Genomic DNA, 19,731 nt, shown 5'->3' with positions numbered 1-19,731 from the left:
GCAGTTACCCAGCTGTTCAGTAACACTTCACTGCCTCTCAGTGCCTGTCTTAATTCTTCATTGAACTCCACCTCACAATCACCCTTTTTTAACTTCCACCATTTAATCCTTGGCTCTGCTTTCATACTCCTCCTCCTCTTCTTGATCATCAACGTCATCCTACAGACCACCATTCTATGCTGCTTAACTACACTTTCCCCTGTCACCACTTTACAGTCTCCAATCTCCTTCAGACTGGCCCTCCTACATAGGATATATTCCACCTGTATGCATCTTCCTCCACTCTTGTACGTCACCCTATGCTCCTCCCTCTTCTTAAAATACGTATTCACTACAGCCATGTCCATCCTTTTCGCACAATCCACAATCATCTGACCTTCTGCATTCCTCTCCTTAACACCATACCTACCCATCACTTCCTCATCCCCTCTGTTCACTTCTCCATCATGCCCATTGAGGTCCACTCCAATCACTAGTCTCTCAACCTTGGGTACACTCACCACCACTTCATCCAACTCACTCCAAAATTTTTCTTTCTCATCTATCGCACACCCAACTTGTGGAGCATATGCACTAACAACATTCATCATTACACCATCAATTTCAAGCTTCATAAACATCACTCTATCAGACACTCTCTTCACCTCCAAAACACTCTTGGCATACTGTTCCTTTAAGATAACCCCTACCCCATTTTTCCTGCCATCCACACCATGATAGAACAATTTGAACCCACATCCTATACACCTGGCCTTACTTCCCTTCCATCTGGTCTCTTGCATGCACAATATATCAACCTTCCTTCTCTCTGTCATATCAGCTAGCCCTCTCCCTATACCAGTCATACTGCCAACATTCAAAGTTCCTACCCTCACTACTACACTTCTAACCTTCCTCCTCTCTTCCTGCCATCGGGCATGCCTTCCCCCTCCTCTTCTCCTTCGGCCAACAGAAGCCCAATTTCTTCCAGCACCCTGTTGGATAACAGTACTGGTGGCAGTCATTGTTAACCCGAGCCTCGACCGATCAGGTATGGAAATATGAAATGTTCTCCGCATAAGTAATTTGGCAGTGGTTTTACACCCTTCCTGACGCAACCCTCCCCATATATATATATATATATATATATATATATATATATATATATATATGTAGGTCCACTATGTAATCCTGAAATACTGAAATACTGAATTTCAGTATTTCAAAATTACATAGCTGAAAATACTATGAAAATACAAAATCCCGAAACCCCATAACCGTGAAATCTAAAGTCCCGAATGTACACTACACATACAGCACACATGTACACATACACAAAACTACACCCCACAATCAAATATATCATCCTACACTACAGATAAGCAGGGGGCAATCACCCCTGCACCACCATGTGGGGGCTGCACCCCCCACACCCCCCCTACTTAAATATTCTAACTCCAGGATCGCACAGACACACAAAGGAAACTCACACCCACACATATTAGAGTCCCTCACACACATACATCACAGTGACAACACACATTTACACACACTAAAGCCCCTAACCAACACACTTACACATACATACTTACCTAAACTTCCACCCGTCCATTCACACATTGTACCACGAGAAGCGCTAATTCAACATCTCCGAACTTTGGGATTTTGAATTTCTCACTTCTGCGGGTTTCTGCACTTAATGTTTCCGGCTATGTAATTTTGAGATACTGAAATTTGGGATGTCAGTATTTCGGGATTACATAGTGGACACATATATATATATATATATATATATATATATATATATATATATATATATATATATAAACTCATAATATATACCAACACACACACACACACACACACACTCATATATATATATATATATATATATATATATATATATATATATATATATATATATGTTTGTGTGTGTATGTCTACATATATACAAACACACACACACACACACATATGTATATAAATACATGTCCCCTACTTTTGCATGACAGTGTTGCATATGTTTGAGGAAACATCACACATATCAATACACACATATATGTACAGTAGTAAATGTGTGCAAAATGGATGGTTATGTCAGGTGTGAACCCCATGTTGGGAACACATTGCCCTTGCTTGTAAAGGTAGGATTGAGAATTTGGGAAAGGATAGCAGGTATATTTGTGGAGGTGGGTTGAGTTGGGAGATAGAGAAGACAGCCTACAGGGGCAGTATATGACACAAGTGGTGTGTAAACACCCTGAATGAGGAGTGTCGTCTGCAATGTGGAAGCCTTATGAGCCCACATATGGAAACAATGGGACCAAGGCCCCCACCCATGGCCAGTCACAACATCAGCTTCACAGCCCTGAAGGTGCCTGGGCTGGAGGCTGAACAGGAGGAGCATGTGGACCCTGTGAGTGTGTATTGAGGGCCTTAAGGTACTGTAGCACAGGTTCCTATTGGAACATCGAATTTTCAGTTGTTCGAATCACTAAAGGTCGACCTTTAATGACTAAACAATTGAAAATTCGAACTGTTCAAAATAAACATTAAAAAAAAAAAAAGTAAAGGGTGTGGGCAGGGGGTCAAGCCCCCCTGCACTCCCCACACCCCCACTACTTAAATATACTAACTTTCCTCACCATAGTTCCTTAAAGTGCAATCTCGGAGTTGGTATATTTAAGTAGCGGGGGGTGTGGGGTGTGCAGAGTGGCTTGCCCCCCCCTGCTTTAACCCATCAGGGTATGTTTCCTTTGTTTTATTTATTTATTTATTTATTTTAATTTCGAAGTTACAAAATTTCGAACATATGGTGTCGACCATATGGTATTCAAAGTTTCATAACTTCGATTTTGTAATAAGTAACCCTGTAGCTGCGTAGCACATCCCCCAAGTCTATGTGGAGCTCACTATGCACCAGACCCTGGACCTGACCTCAGGTGACAGGATCTTGTCTGTGTGTGGTCCCGGGGGGGTGAACACCATTCCCTGAAGTGGTCTCACCTGAAGGTAGTGCAGGATCAGTTGATGAGGAAGCCCCAGGGTGGGTCCCAGATGTGATGCAGCCTGGTAACATGGCCAGATGAGGTGGGAGAGGTGGTTCTGCTGGCAACTGTTCCCTAAACATGCTATTGTCTCACTGTTATAGAACATATGTGGGTAGTAATAGTCCACATATTTCCAGATCATGTCCAACAGCATGCATAGATATTCCCAATAACACAAAACAATAGATGTGCAGCCATCACATAGCAAACAGACCACATACATATATGGAACCATAGTGACCCTTACAATGGCATGCTGGTGACATTGTCTGTAACAGGCCACCAATGATAGTGTCCCCACAAGGAACATGACTACAAACACATAGCGCAAAGTGTTGTACAATATGATATATGTCCCAGTGGTAGGTATTCTGTAGACATACCTATTGAGTTGTGTGACAGTTTGTTGTTGCAGATATGGTGGGGGGGAGACAGAGATGTGTATTAAAAACTATGACAACCTTGCTGTATGAGATCCTCAGACCTCTTTCCATCTTTATGTCTTTCAGGCAAGATGTCGAGGGAGAGACTTCCCATTTATACAGCGGAGGAAAATGATGTCATCATCTCACACCTGGTGCAGCACTACCAGGTGTTGTTTGGCCAAACAGCCCATGAGCAGCAGGAGTGGACCACCCTGTGGAACGATCTTGTCCACAGGGTAAACAATGTCGGCCTGCATAACCGCAGTTATGAAGAGGTCCGGCATCATTGCACAGACCTACTTAGCAATGCCCATCAGCATGCTGCTGCAGTCAGGGGGGATCAGCTTGCTTGGGGGAGTCATGCGATCCAGTACCCCCTTGACTCATGTTGAGGAGCTCCTTGCCAACCTCAGGGCACCTGCCCGGCCACACACACAACATCTGCTGGAGAGCATAGTGGAGGTGGGTGCTACCCACACAATGACAGAAGAGCATGCAGGTAAGGCCACAGGGCACATCAGTAGACTACTGTTGCATATCCATCCACATCTGTACAGTTAGATCATGCATATGTGAGATGACGTATATATAGTCTGTTGCTGCATAGTAGTAATAAGCAGATGTGCATAATCTGTAGCATTGTGAGCTTGTACTGTTGATGTACTGTAATGCTGCACCCACCCTGTACCAATGCCACAGCTGTGGCTACTGACATCACATCTCTCACACACTTATGTAGGTCCCTCTGGTATACCTCCAAGGCAGCAGCCTGTAGCTGGTGAGTATGGTGTTTGTTCAGGTTTGCCAATACACAGGTCATGTTATGGCCATGGTATATTCCATACACACATTTAACACACCTACCCATAATGCATGCCGTACATGTTCACATATTGTTTCTGTTAACTGCACTGCATCACAGTGGTCATCATGATGGTGTATCTGAAGGGTATGTCAGACTCCTGCAATATAACTAACATCCTGTCATTGCAAAATGCGTGCACAGAGATGAACATAATGGTGGGCCAAATGGCCTACAGTAGGGACATGTGTGAAGCATCACCCTTATACAGTGCTACAACAGTGTGTATACCAGTATTACAATGGCAACTTTTACAGATCTACACTACGGCATATCACAATACTGCAGTCCACAACCCTTACAACCATTAATGTGCAATGAGTGTGTAATATGGAATCGTATGTTAGGACAGCAAATATGGTGAATACATACCTTCACAAACACTAGAAGCATATGTGTGCACACACTCCAGATAAAATATAGTGGAAGCAGCTGTTGAGGTACTGTCCTCATTCATTTGCCATGGAAATGCACCTTCCAACAAATACACGTCCACAATGTCACACCAAGAAATGGTCTGCGGTCCAAGATGTTTGGCCATCAAATGTGCCCACTTACCTGCAAAAGAGGCAGAGAATTTAACCATTCCTTAGCACCACTTAGCTTCGCACAAACCCATGCTAACACACCTAAAGCTGCTCAAAACTGCCTTAACCACTCTTTATCCAACAGCTCATGTTCTGCCCAGCAACAAAATAAACAGCCCTTGAACCCAGGACCCTGTACACTATAGTCACAACAGTTAACCACTACACCATGACAGCTGTGAAAACAGTTGTTGCTTTCCAATATATCTGTCAGCACACATATTGAATAGTATTGAACAATTGCTGTGACATCTCCAATTGTGTAGTACTTGTTAGTTGTATTATTGTTGCATCACATATGTTGTTATACCTAAATATACACGTCAGATACATACATTGTAATACATCTGGGAAGGTATACACAACAGTAATGTTTACATATGACAAGGATATTAATATATATATACATATATATATATATATATATACATATACATATGTAGATATGTGTACATGTACATACACATATATATTCATATACATGTGTTTATATACATCTGTATAGTGCATCAAATATATGCATTTAGATGAAAGTGTGTTTCAACGAAAATGCACTTTCATGTAAATCCATGAAAAAAAAACACTTTTATGTAGGGGGGGCAAGCCCCCCCCTGCACCCAATGTGGGGGCTTGTGCCCCCACCCCCCCACTTTAATATTTTCACTCCGAGATCGCACAACAGTAGGGAACAGGGAATGTTCCCTCATCCCCACTGTACTACAATCTCAACAACAGTCCGCTTAGTTGTACATCAACACTAAACGTTGATGTACAACTAAGTTAACATGCAAACCGCATGTTTTTCTTTATTTAACTAATTTATTTTTTGTTTTACCTACTCATTTACGCGAAAGAGCATTTTCGATAAAATGCATTTTTGCGTAACTCCACTTGTGAATTTCACGTTTCGGTGAAACGGAAATTCGCCAAAATCAAGTAGATCCATACATATATATATATATATATATATATATATATATATATGTGTGTGTGTGTGTGTGTGTATACATCATATATGCATATATATATATATATATATATATATATATATAGATATTTATGTTGATATATATGTAGACATCTATAACTATATTGCATATGTATCTATATAGCTGTATATGTGTGTATATATATATATATATATATATATATATATATATATATATATATATATATATATCCATATATGCATGTAGATATGTATATTTGTATATATCTATATAGATATATGGATATATACATATATATATATATATATATATATATATATATATATATATTAATATATATATATGTCTACCATATGTCCAGAACATGGAGTGATTCATACCTCAGCATCAATAGTCTCAATCTCTTTGCCCTAAGGGATGTCATATATCTATTGCAGGTATATATGCTGAGTGTTGCTACTGTAACAGCGGTTGCTTTAACAGAAATGTGTGTGGGAGGTCACATCTGCTATTGACATGTACGCCATCAGTTACTGACAGATGTCCTAAGGTCATCATAGTACAGTACCACTGATATCACAGTAATGATCCTGTGGACTACAGCAGAGATATGACCAATAAATGTGGACAGTCTGGCACACTCTGTTCAGTCCAGAGTTATACACAGATCCCCTTAGTGCGAGACATATGGACCAAGCCTGACAATGTGGATGATAACATGCATGTAAATGGGTATATCATGTAAATACTGGACTATATATGCCCACACAGTTTATGCATTCACACACTCCTGTCTGTCCTGACACATAATAACTGGTTGTGCAGACATCACATGGCCACATGCTACCCACTAGTTAGTGACATACATCTGTACAGTATCCCACTGCTTTGTCAGAAATACATGAAAGTTATGGTGGCCTGGCAGCAGTACATCTGGCAAATGTCTGGACATAACATCACAATGGGTAATTACACTAAGCTGCTAGGCATGTAACAAAGCACTGTGCAATCTACAGGCAGACTGCCACAACACTGACCTACATTTCTTAATGGGGAATACACATGTACCTGCAAATATAGCAGGCTCTACAGGCATGTCACAGCTTAGAGTAATAGACACCTGTGTGAAAGTGCATACCCACAACCAATGTGAACACAGCCCCAGCCACATTTGGTAAGCAAGCTTAATATTACACTATATGGACTGTCTGATCAACACCATCCTCATATGTGCCAATCACACACTAACCTACATATACTGGGCCACAACACAGTGTGGTCCGATGCCTGTCTGTGGCATGGGACATGTGTGTGTGTTTATCCCTACAAACATGTAAGCCGATAGGGTACAATACACTAGAGCAGCATGTAACATCAGACAGAAAAGGACCAAGAACAATGACATCTACCAGAGTCTGTACACAGGCCAAGGTACTTATTTGCAATACACATACTGTGACAATCACCATAAGTACACTGACCTCACTACTGTACACACAACCACAGACTGGCCAGGTTATGTCCTCAAATATAACCCCTACTATACATAACATGTCTAGCAGTCTGATATCTCACTGGCTTGTTATCAGGTATGATGTCAATAAATAATGGTGTACATATGTATGCACCTCTTACTGCATGACATATGTACAAAGTTTGGCAGACTTGTGGGTGGAGGCACAAACACTGGGCCAATATTGACATGGTGCTGTGATAACCTCATACATTTACTGTTCTAACAGGGTTTGTTGTGACATATGTCCTATGAGAGATATGAAGTCAGTACCTCTCATGGTTGTCACCATGTACTGACTGCAATCCTTAGACTATGCTTCTGCAGTTCTAAGATAGATAATCTGTGAGTAACACAAGACACATAAGACTCCAAACACTGGCCAGTCTGCAGATAACCCTACAGGTGTGAGTTTCCTCAAACACATAACACTGTCATGACAGGTATTAAATCATGTAGACCTGCCATGTCTACACAATCCCTGTTAAACCAACATTACTCCAAATGCAGAAGAGCAACACTTACTTTCTGTAGTCATGTCTGGAACATCCCCCTCCCGTTTGTTTGCCTGTCTCCACAGTGTATGTTGTTAGAGGTATATCGCACTACCATCTGTGCTGCTGTTTGCCAAACACCGACATGAAGTCCTTCTCACAGTGAATGAAAAGGGCCAACTCCCACATGATGTCCATAGTTATAGGAGCGTGTTTCCATGCAATTGGCTATGGGAATTTTACCACAGCAGTTTCACATGCAATCAGCTAGTGGGGGATTGCAATTCATGCAGAGGCCATCAGCTGATCATGAGCATCACTTACAAAACACAAGCTGCTGCCTAAGGAAAGCAGGTGTACTTCTCCACATCCACACAAGATGGCGTGAGAAATACAGAGACAAAGTAAGACAGGGAAGGGTTGGGAGAGTAAAACCTAAGCATGTTTGTGTCACACACTTACCAGTACACGGTTTCAAACCCCTGTCTGACTGTGTATTACATGTCTATGCCGTTATTGCATGCACCACAGAGCTTACATGTCGGGGAGCTTTCCAAAGGTATATTTGATGGTGAGTGACATCAGCAGCAGTGATAAAGGAGGGATAAGCTAGGTGTAGTACACATGTCTGTCCACAAGAACAGGTGTCAAGGTTGACACAGCCACACTCTCTCAGGGATTCATGCACAATATCACAGTTGGAAGGGTCAGGATTAGACCTCATAACTAGCTAGGTTGCCACAATACAGTAATACGCAGGTATCACATGCACCACAGGGGTTATCAGGATGATATATGAGCAAAGGGTTTGTCAAGGTGTCTGACATCAGAAGGCATGATTCAGTAGGCCAATGGTAGGTGTAGTGAGTGTGAATGGCATCCAAATCATTATACTCCACACACACACAGACACAGGTTTGCCAGTACTGACATGCATGGGTGCATTGCTTCACAGGTGTGTAGTGGTTGAGTGTACCAGAAGGCTGTACAAGGCTAGGTAAAGGGTATACCTTGGCATCAGGCCACATGACAATGGTCTGCAGTGTGGCTGAAGGGTGTAGGTCTGGATTGGCCCACACAGATGCATATTGTATTTGCCATCCAGTCATCTGTGTTACTATTGTGGGTGGCCAGTGCTGTGCAATGCTTGCCATGTATGTGTTCTATATTCCATAACATGGACAGTGTCTGGGATGTGCACACGTTCCCACATGCATGTTCTGTGACATGTGGAAGTGTACCTGGGGTGTCTGGGGCATGTTGCGTAGACAGATTTTTATCATCAGATGTGCCATTCCTGACCTCATGTGGTGGGAACTGGCAATGGACACCAGGTTGACCCTGCACCTACATTGACAGCATGATACAGGTATTCCCTGGTGTCAGTGGCATCTGTCCATACAGGGCATGTGAATAAGGCAGGGTATGTCCTTTTTGGGTTACATTTGCTGGCACTAAAGTTGTTGCAGGTGTCCAGTGGGGAACATAGCAAAGGAGCACTGTATGCAATGATTTGCCTATTGTCGAGATGGGAGAGGGTGCCATGTCCTCTGTAGTCCACTGCAATCACACCATGGTTACTATCTGTGGGCAATATGCAGGGAACTAACAACATAGTGGTTGTTGCCCAGCTGAGTGTGTTTGTGTATGGGACATGGGTGGAGAGTGGTCTCTGGGTAATACAAGGGCTGCCTATATTGTTCCCCAAGTGATGATGTCACATGTAGGGGTATGGATTATTTACCCAAGCATCTCTGCTGTTTGACATCTGTTATCCTTGTAAGGTGGACATTGTGACATATAATAGGCCCATCATATAAGAAATTTGCAAAACCCACTCCACAATGAGTCCTATTATTACACACTCACAGCTACTTCCACACAGGATACATATGACACACACGCCAAGTCCCACAGTTGACATGTCTGGTATTAGAACACCTACTCCCTAACTAGTATACACTACAGCATTACACAGTTACAGCATGTGCAATGGAGCTTACTGGGCCAGCTCTTCCCCAGTGGTGTATTTCAAAGTGAATGACATCAGCAGGCTTGCCAAAGTAGGGCAATGAACATTGTAGTGACTGTGAATGGCCTCAAAAGCATTGATCCCTACACAGACAGACAAACACACATGCAAAATTGTACAACTGCCAATTCTGGGATTAGAGCTCCTACCTAAATAGTACATCACACTACAGCATTACAATGTTATTTCCAGAGAGCTTACTAGACTTGCTCTTCCCCAAAGGTAAATGACATCAGCAGGCTTGCTAAAGTAGGGCAATGGAAGTTGTAGTGACTGTGAATGGCCTCCAAAGCATTGATTCCTACACAGGCAAACAGACACACAAAGTTTTACAGTTGCCATGTCGGGGATTAGAACTCCTACCTAACTAGTACATCACACTACAGCAATTATGCAGTTATAGCATGTGCCACCGAGCTTACAGGGAATAGTCTTTCCCCAAATATGTATTTCAAAGTGAATGACATCAGCAGGCTTGCCAAAGTAGGGCAATGAAAGTTGTAGTGACTGTGAATGGCCTCAAAAGCATTGATCACTCCACAAACAAACCCACACACAACGTTTTACAGTTGCCATGTTTGGGATTAGAACTCCTACCTAGCTAGTACATCACACTACAACATTACACAGTTATAGCATGCGCTACAAAGCTTATTGGGTTACTCTTTCCCCAAAGGTGTATTTGAAAGTGAATGACATCAGCAGCCCTGCCAAAGTAGGACATTTGAGACTGTAGTGAGTGTGAATGGCCTCAAAAGCATTAATCCCTACACAGACAAACATACACACACACACACACACACACACACACACACACACACACACACACACACACACACACACACACACACACACACACACACACACACACACACACACACAAAATGTCTGGGATTAGAACTCCTACCTAACTAGTATATCACACTATAGCATTATGCAGTTATAGCATGCACCACAAAGCTTACTGGGCTACTCTTTTCCCAAAGGTGTATTTCAAAGTGAATGACATCAGCAGCCCTGCCAAAGTAAGACATTTGAGTTTGTAGTGAGTGTGAATGGCCTCAAAAGCATTGATCCCTACATAGACAAACATACACACTACACACACTTGCTATGTCTGGGATTAGAACTCCTACCTAACTAGTACATCACACTATAGCATTACGCAGATATAGCATGCACCACAAAGCTTACTGGGCTACTTTTCCCCCAAAGGTGTATTTCAAAGTGAATGGCATCAGCAGCCCTACCAAAGTAGAGCATTTGAGATTGTAATGAGTGTGAATGGCCTCAAAAGCATTGATCCTTACACAAACAAACACATTCACACACAGTTAACATGTCTGGGATTAAAACTCCTACCTCACTAGTACATCACACTATAGCATTACGCAGTTATAGCACATGCCATGGAGCTTCCTAGGCTACTCTTTCCCCAAATTTTATTTCAAAGTGAATGACATCAGCAGCCCTGCCAAAGTAGGGCATTTGAGATTGTAGTGAGTGTGAATGGCCTCAAAAGCATTAATCCCTACACAGACAAACATAAACACACGCACACACACACACACACACACACACACACACACACACACACACACACACACACACACACACAATCACATACACACACACACAATGTCTGGGATTAGAACTCTTACCTAACTAGTGCCATCACACTATAGCATTATGCAGTTATAGCATGCACCACAAAGCTTACTGGGCTAGTCTTTTCTCAAAGGTGTATTTCAAAGTGAATGACATCAGCAGGCTTGCCAAAGTAGGGCAATGAACATTGTAGTGACTGTGAATGGCCTCAAAAGCATTGATCCCTACACAGACAGACAAACACACACGCAAAATTGTACAACTGCCAATTCTGGGATTAGAGCTCCTACCTAAATAGTACATCACACTACAGCATTACAATGTTATTTCATGCTCCAGAGAGCTTACTAGACTTGCTCTTCCCCAAAGGTAAATGACATCAGCAGGCTTGCTAAAGTAGGGCAATGGAAGTTGTAGTGGCTGTGAATGGCCTCAAAAGCATTGATTCCTACACAGGCAAACAGACACACAAAGTTTTACAGTTGCCATGTTGGGGATTAGAACTCCTACCTAACTAGTACATCACACTACAGCAATTATGCAGTTATAGCATGTGCCACCGAGCTTACAGGGAATAGTCTTTCCCCAAATATGTATTTCAAAGTGAATGACATCAGCAGGCTTGCCAAAGTAGGGCAATGAAAGTTGTAGTGACTGTGAATGGCCTCAAAAGCATTGATCACTCCACAAACAAACCCACACACAACGTTTTACAGTTGCCATGTTTGGGATTAGAACTCCTACCTAGCTAGTACATCACACTACAACATTACACAGTTATAGCATGCGCTACAAAGCTTATTGGGTTACTCTTTCCCCAAAGGTGTATTTGAAAGTGAATGACATCAGCAGCCCTGCCAAAGTAGGACATTTGAGACTGTAGTGAGTGTGAATGGCCTCAAAAGCATTAATCCCTACACAGGCAAACATACACACACACACACACACACACACACACACACACACACACACACACACACACACACACACACACACACACACACACACACACACACACACACACACACACACACACACACACACACACACACACACACACACACACACACACACACACACAAAATGTCTGGGATTAGAACTCCTACCTAACTAGTATATCACACTATAGCATTATGCAGTTATAGCATGCACCACAAAGCTTACTGGGCTACTCTTTTCCCAAAGGTGTATTTCAAAGTGAATGACATCAGCAGCCCTGCCAAAGTAAGACATTTGAGTTTGTAGTGAGTGTGAATGGCCTCAAAAGCATTGATCCCTACATAGACAAACATACACACTACACACACTTGCTATGTCTGGGATTAGAACTCCTACCTAACTAGTACATCACACTATAGCATTACGCAGATATAGCATGCACCACAAAGCTTACTGGGCTACTTTTCCCCCAAAGGTGTATTTCAAAGTGAATGGCATCAGCAGCCCTACCAAAGTAGAGCATTTGAGATTGTAATGAGTGTGAATGGCCTCAAAAGCATTGATCCTTACACAAACACATTCATACACAGTTAACATGTCTGGGATTAAAACTCCTACCTCACTAGTACATCACACTATAGCATTACGCAGTTATAGCACATGCCATGGGGCTTCCTAGGCTACTCTTTCCCCAAATTTTATTTCAAAGTGAATGACATCAGCAGCCCTGCCAAAGTAGGGCATTTGAGATTGTAGTGAGTGTGAATGGCCTCAAAAGCATTAATCCCTACACAGACAAACATAAACACACACACACACACACACACACACACACACACACACACACACACACACACACACACACACACACACACACACACACACAATCACATACACACACACACACAATGTCTGGGATTAGAACTCTTACCTAACTAGTGCCATCACACTATAGCATTATGCAGTTATAGCATGCACCACAAAGCTTACTGGGCTAGTCTTTTCTCAAAGGTGTATTTCAAAGTGAATGACATCAGCAGTGCCAAAGTAGGGCATTTGAGATTGTAGTGAGTGTGAATGGCCTCAAAAGCATTGATCCTTACACAAACACACACACACACAGTTACCATGTCAGGGATTAAAACTCCTACCTCACACTATAGCATTACCCAGTTATAGCATGTTCCATGTAGCTTCCTGGGGTACTCTTTCTTAAAGGTGTATTTCAAAGTGAATGACATCAGCAGCCCTGCCAAAGTAGGGCAATTGAACTTGTAGTGAGTATGAATGGCCTCAAAAGCATTGATCCCTACACAGATAAACACACACAAAGTTCTACAGTTGCCTTGTCTGGGAATAGAACTCCTACCTAACTAGTACATCACACTACATCATTACACAGTTATAGCACATGCCACAAATCTTACTGGACTACTCCTTTCCCAAAGGTATATTTCAAGGTGAAGACATCAACAGGCTTGCCACAGTAGGGCAATGGGGAGTGCAGTGTGTGAATGGGCCATAACCTATTTGTCTGGAAGCAGACACACAACACTCAGCCACACACAGGTTTATATTTCACTGGTATGGGTATACAACTGCTAGATGACTACTGACGTGTACAGTCATGTTACACAATTATCACAAGCACCACAGACACTATATTTCTGAGGGATACCAGTGGCAAATGTCTGCAGTGATTGACATTTGTACATCATGTGGTTTAAGCCAATTGGATGTGTGCTAGTGGGACAGGCCTCATGATGGGAAGCTCTTTGTCATTGTCTGTCATTCCTTTCCACACATATATGTATGTGTAATTTTGGCCTATTATAGTATGTTGTCCTTGGATATATGTGTGTATTCCTATCCAATGTGTGTGCAAAGCATGACTGGTGTGTCATGAGGAGTGTGTGCACAAACATCTGTGACTGTCAGATATGTATAGTCCACTGTTGTTGCCAGACATGGGATTCATTGCTGTAAGTGTGGGAGCATGCCCAGTATGACCTTTCAGTATTTTGTTGTCAGACATGGGCTTTGTTTGTGTGGGAGCATGCCCAGTATGACCTTCTGTATTGAATTTGTGAATCCATTCCAGGTAGGGTGTACTCCAGTCAGGCCTTGTGTTCTACACCTACAGCTAGCAACCTGTTTCTGCAGGATATCTGTAGATCAATGGACAATATGGGGTCAAAATGGGCAAAGGATAATGGATTACTGTAGGTAATTGTGTCTGTGCTGCTTCTGCTACACGGTCTTGGTGTTAGCAAAGATATTCAGACATATGTACTGTTTTACACTGTGATGTTTTATGTCATCAAGTACTGTCAGGTATACATATTTGCTTGCAGTAATGTCCTGGGAAACACAGGGTGAATGCAGCTGTGTCCAGTATTGTGGTCTGCAGCCTAAATATTCTTGCACAATCATGCCATTCTAGAGGGGAAGCTGCAGACACTTGCTGATGGGTCTGTGTAAATGGTTCAGCACCTTTGTACAGTGGTGGCTGAGGATCCCATGCTTTTACATCCATCTACGTGACACTATGGCCATATCCTGCTGTGGCCATACCTCACAGCTTTACAGATTCACACAGGTTAACCAGAAGTAGGGATCATAATTCTGGACATTACCCCTTCGCATTGTGTTTTACAAGCAGGTTTGTAGCCACCCATTCCTGTGTTTGCAGGCAGGGATAGTATGCACACACAGCTGAGTTTCGGACTTCACACACTCCATGCCATCCATGCTCCCCCCATTATGCTATTCTCTTCCAAACATTATGCAAACATTATATGATAAGTAAGTTCCCTATAGTTATCACCTCATTCCAGCAGTAATTTGGTGTTGGTCCACAGTTCATGCAGTAGGACATGATGGACATGTTACTGGGATTTGTCCACATAGTGTTGTATACGGGTTCTGTGGACTGTGTTATATTGTTTTTTGGGAGTCCATAACATAACATACATTGGCAGTATGGGTGAGCCACAGGCCTTTGGCAGAGGACTGTAGGCCATTTGGTAGTGATGCAGGCCAGCTGTAGCAGGCTGTTGCATTGTGTCACTCCTACAGTCCCAGACTGTAAGACACTATATTCCCCTGGGGTGACAGGGTAGGTGTGCAAGGTGTTAATGCCAATACTTTCTGTCATTATTGATCCCAATGGTGTGGATGCTGGCAGGCTGCTGCTTACAGCTAGGGACACACCTGCATGGAACACCTCTTTTCCATGCTGCATTCTTTGGCTATTGCCATACAGAGGTGGGAGTCATGTTGTACTCATTTCCCACAGCAGGGATAAGACCAGAGAGGTACCTGTGGGTGATCATAACGTGAGCTGGGTGCATGTGTGCTATGGATGCTACTTGTATCTGACTCACAGATATGCATGGGACATTCCACTTATGCTGGCTTGTGCAGAGACATTGGGAGTTTCTCAATACTTAATACCTGTGACCTTTGTGGTCTGCCAGTGTTTGGCCAGATGACATCAGTATTCCATACCACAAACCCAACTAATGTGCTGCTAACCTGTATGCACAATTTCAAAGGTGTGTCCATTTGACAGTAACATATTATACACTGTCTGTCTGGGGTACTTCCACCTGCGTACAGTTTGTATGTCTGGGCCCACATTCATGCCATGTCTATCTTTTAGATGGTGACAGATATTACTTCCAAACACTTACTATGGCTTACTGCTGGAATGTGTTTTGCTGGGATGCATTGTGTTTGGCACTGCAGTTGTGAGAACTTGGCCCTGTCATCGGAGAACTGACCAATGGCCACCAGGACAAACCTCACCATGCCTACATACTACCCACTCTCACACAATATACAACACACACCAACCTAACACACACAGTCCTGCATATTGTACACATGCTACAATCTAGCCTGCTACTTTGGCTAGCTCAGGTAATCTGTGCTCCACTGTTATTATACCTACACACACATGTTACTACATTTCTACATAGGATTGGGGGGCACACCTAACACTTGTACACATTTGCTATGACTGTACTGGTATTTCAGGTACTCCATTTCATTCTGTATTCTGACCTATCATGCTGACTAGAGGCATATCAATGTACTGCATGTCTTAGATTTGATTGACCTACATTTCAGTTCCAGACTTCTTACCCTTCAGAACTAACATCCCACTGCCTGACCTGTTGTAGTCTGTCTGTGTAGGTCTGGAGGGGGGGGGGTGTTCTCAAAAGCCATCAATCATAGGCCTTAGCACAGCCTTTGCTTGTGTTTGTCTACACCTGTCCTGCTGACTGAGACTGTTGTTGGGTATGTGAGCCTCCCTGACTGGCATGTGTGTGTCCTATGGACACACATTTGGCCAGCTACATTTCCTGCAGTGAGTTTTGTCACCTTGTCTAGTACTGGCTACTATGGTGACACCAGTATTTGTTACAGATTTCATGCTGCCACTATAGGTGTCTACTATCTGCTGGCATCCCATTCAGCCATCCGATTCTCTTGCATGCTCACATCCATACAATTGATACAAGTAACAAAACATACTACTCCATTCGGCAATTGATAGGGAGAGTGACTTAACTTGTGGCTGTGCCAGTATAGAGGATGGTGCTGGTGGGCTGACTATGTTGGATGCACATAGTACACTCCCTATACATGGTTAAGCACAGGTAGTGTCATGTTTGGCATCCCTTTTACTGTATGTGCGAGTCAAAAAGAGGTGTCATTCCCTGGGTACCTACCATGTCAGTGTATGTGCTAAGCATTGCCTCTTTGTCACGGGCTGGGCATACTGGGCATGCCTCCTTCTGCCTACTGGGGCAGGCTCAGGTTGCTCCTCCTCCAAGTCACTCTGTGCCTGTGCAGGCCTTGGCAATTGTGGGGGGCTGTGTGGCCCTGCCCCGTGCTGTTCCTGCTGCAGCTGTTTCCACAGGATCATTTGTGTAGCATGGTACATATGATGACAAGTTGAGTGCACGTAGCTGGTGAGTACTGCAAGGCTCCATTGGATGTGTCAAGGCACCAAAACCATGACTTGAGCATCCCAAACACACTGTCTGTTATGATTCTGGTCTGTGCATGTGCCTCATTATGGAGTTCTTGTTCGGGTGCATTTCTGATGGGTGTTATCAGCCATGGCTCCAGTGCGTAACCAGCATCCCCGATTAGGTGGCCATAAGGGATGACCCCACTGGCAAATCTCTGGTACAGCTGTATTATATGCCAGATGTGGGAGTTGTGATAGCTTCCAGGGCAGCCAGCACACACATTCATTATAATGCCCTGTGCATCGCACATGACCTGGCAGTTGATGAAGGGGAAGCCCTTGCGGTTGATGTAGACCCTACCCCGCTCACCAGGTGATGCTTTGATGCATATGTAAGTGCAGTCTATAATACCCACTACCTGAGGGTATTCTGCTATTTGGTGGAAGAGATGCATATTGCTGGTCAACACTTCATGGCTGTTGTGGAAATATATGTGCTGACATGACATCCAGGAACTGGTGGAATACCCTGGATGCTGATGCCTGTAAGATCCCCATGATATCCCCAGTTGGCCTTTGGAAGGTACCTGTGGCTATTATTCTTAGGCCTACACATACCTTGGTATCCACTGAGATGGGTTCCCTTCTGTTGGCTCTGTGTGTGAGGCGGGGCTGGCACAGCTCAACAATTTGCTGTAGGAGGTCCCTGTCCACCCTATAGTGTTCTATTATCTCCAGCTGATGTAGCCCCTGGTAGGTTACCATGGGTCTGTACACACTTCTCCTTCTCCTCACTGTGGGTTTTTCATCAGCATTCTCATCCTCACCACCGTCAGCCTCTTCCACATGTTGATTTATGATAGCTGCTGCGGCCCCTATCATTTTGTTGCTTTTGTTTGGCAAAATTTCCCCGCTTGTGTACACCGGTGGTGTAGAGATTGTGGGAAAAACAAGAAGGAAAGGTGTTTGCATAGTTTATAGTAGTGTGCTGGGCTGGGCTACTGCCTGTGTAATTGGCTGATTCTGATAAATTTCACCTGCCAGCTATAGTAGTTCTTCTTGATTACCTTCCTACTGTTGTTTTCCCTTCCCATTACCTTCCTGTTTAAGCCCAGGGGTGCACCGCGCAAACTCAGTGCTCAGATGTGCATGGAGCTGCTATTTCCTGGGTTACTTTTTTTTCCCTTTAAAACATGGTTTGCAGCGCGCACACCCGCTAAGGCAAAGTAAAGAGTGCTAGGTAGCCTCAGACATACCCCCTTACTTAGCTCTGCTAAGCTAAAGGCAAACATGAGCCACAGGGCTCCAATCTGCTTACAGTATGCCTGACACCCCCCCATGATGTCAGCTAACTCTTAGGCTTGCACCATCGTATTCCTGCACTTACACGGTTGGGTACTGGCTAGCCATGAGAGAGAATCTGGGATTCAGTATCATTCCCCTCATTTGCATAAGTCTGACACTAAGCTTTCTCCCTTAGCAACCACTATTCACTGGCCATGTTGTCTTCTGTCTGCTATTGAGTATAATGGCAAAATTGTGCTTTTGGATGGAATGCTTTTTTCAAGTTTTTCTTTTTTTTTGGGCCGATCCCGTTTGCACACCACTGCCCTATGCTTAAAAGGCCAAAATTGGCCAAAAAAATTTAAAGTTATTTTTTTCCTCCAGTTTTCCATGCCAATGGCCATATATTTGGCCATTGGCATGCTTTACATGTCATATACAGCCTTTATTTGGGGCTGTCATGGCTCCGTTTTGTAGTTTGCAGAAATGTACTCGGTTACTAATTGAGTACATTTCTGCAAATTACACTAGTCCTGCACGGCCAGCTGCCAACTTCCGGGATCACAAATTCACCACAGTTGCATGGTTTTCACCTGCAAATCAGGTCATTTGCATACAGGAGCTGTATCCATGCAGGAATAGTGCAGGAGCACTCGTGCATGTCCCAGGATCTTGTTTCTGGATCTCTCTGCAGCCATATTGTCTCCAGCAGCTACTGCACTATTCCTGCACGCCGTGCAGAGCTTGCTGAATCCTGAGGACTGTCTAGAAAGAATGGAAATTTGAATGAAGATGTCAAAACTAGAATAAGAAATGTTTTAGCCAACCAGCACAAATGTTCTGGCATTGCATGACAGAAGAATGCCAAGGAAGCTGAAAAGTAAGGTGTACAAAACAGTAGTTCAACCAGTGTTGCTGTATAGCACAGAGACATGAACAATGAAGGCATCACAGCTGAAAAAGCTCAAAGGAATGCAGTTGAAGTGCCTGTGATCGTTAGCAGGGTGCATATTGAGTCTGTGGG

The sequence above is a fragment of the Protopterus annectens genome, chromosome 5.part1 (genome assembly GCF_019279795.1).
Source record: "Protopterus annectens isolate FY-2018-M chromosome 5.part1, PAN1.0, whole genome shotgun sequence".
Lineage (NCBI taxonomy): Eukaryota > Metazoa > Chordata > Ceratodontiformes > Protopteridae > Protopterus > Protopterus annectens.
This window is presented reverse-complemented; position numbering follows the sequence as displayed.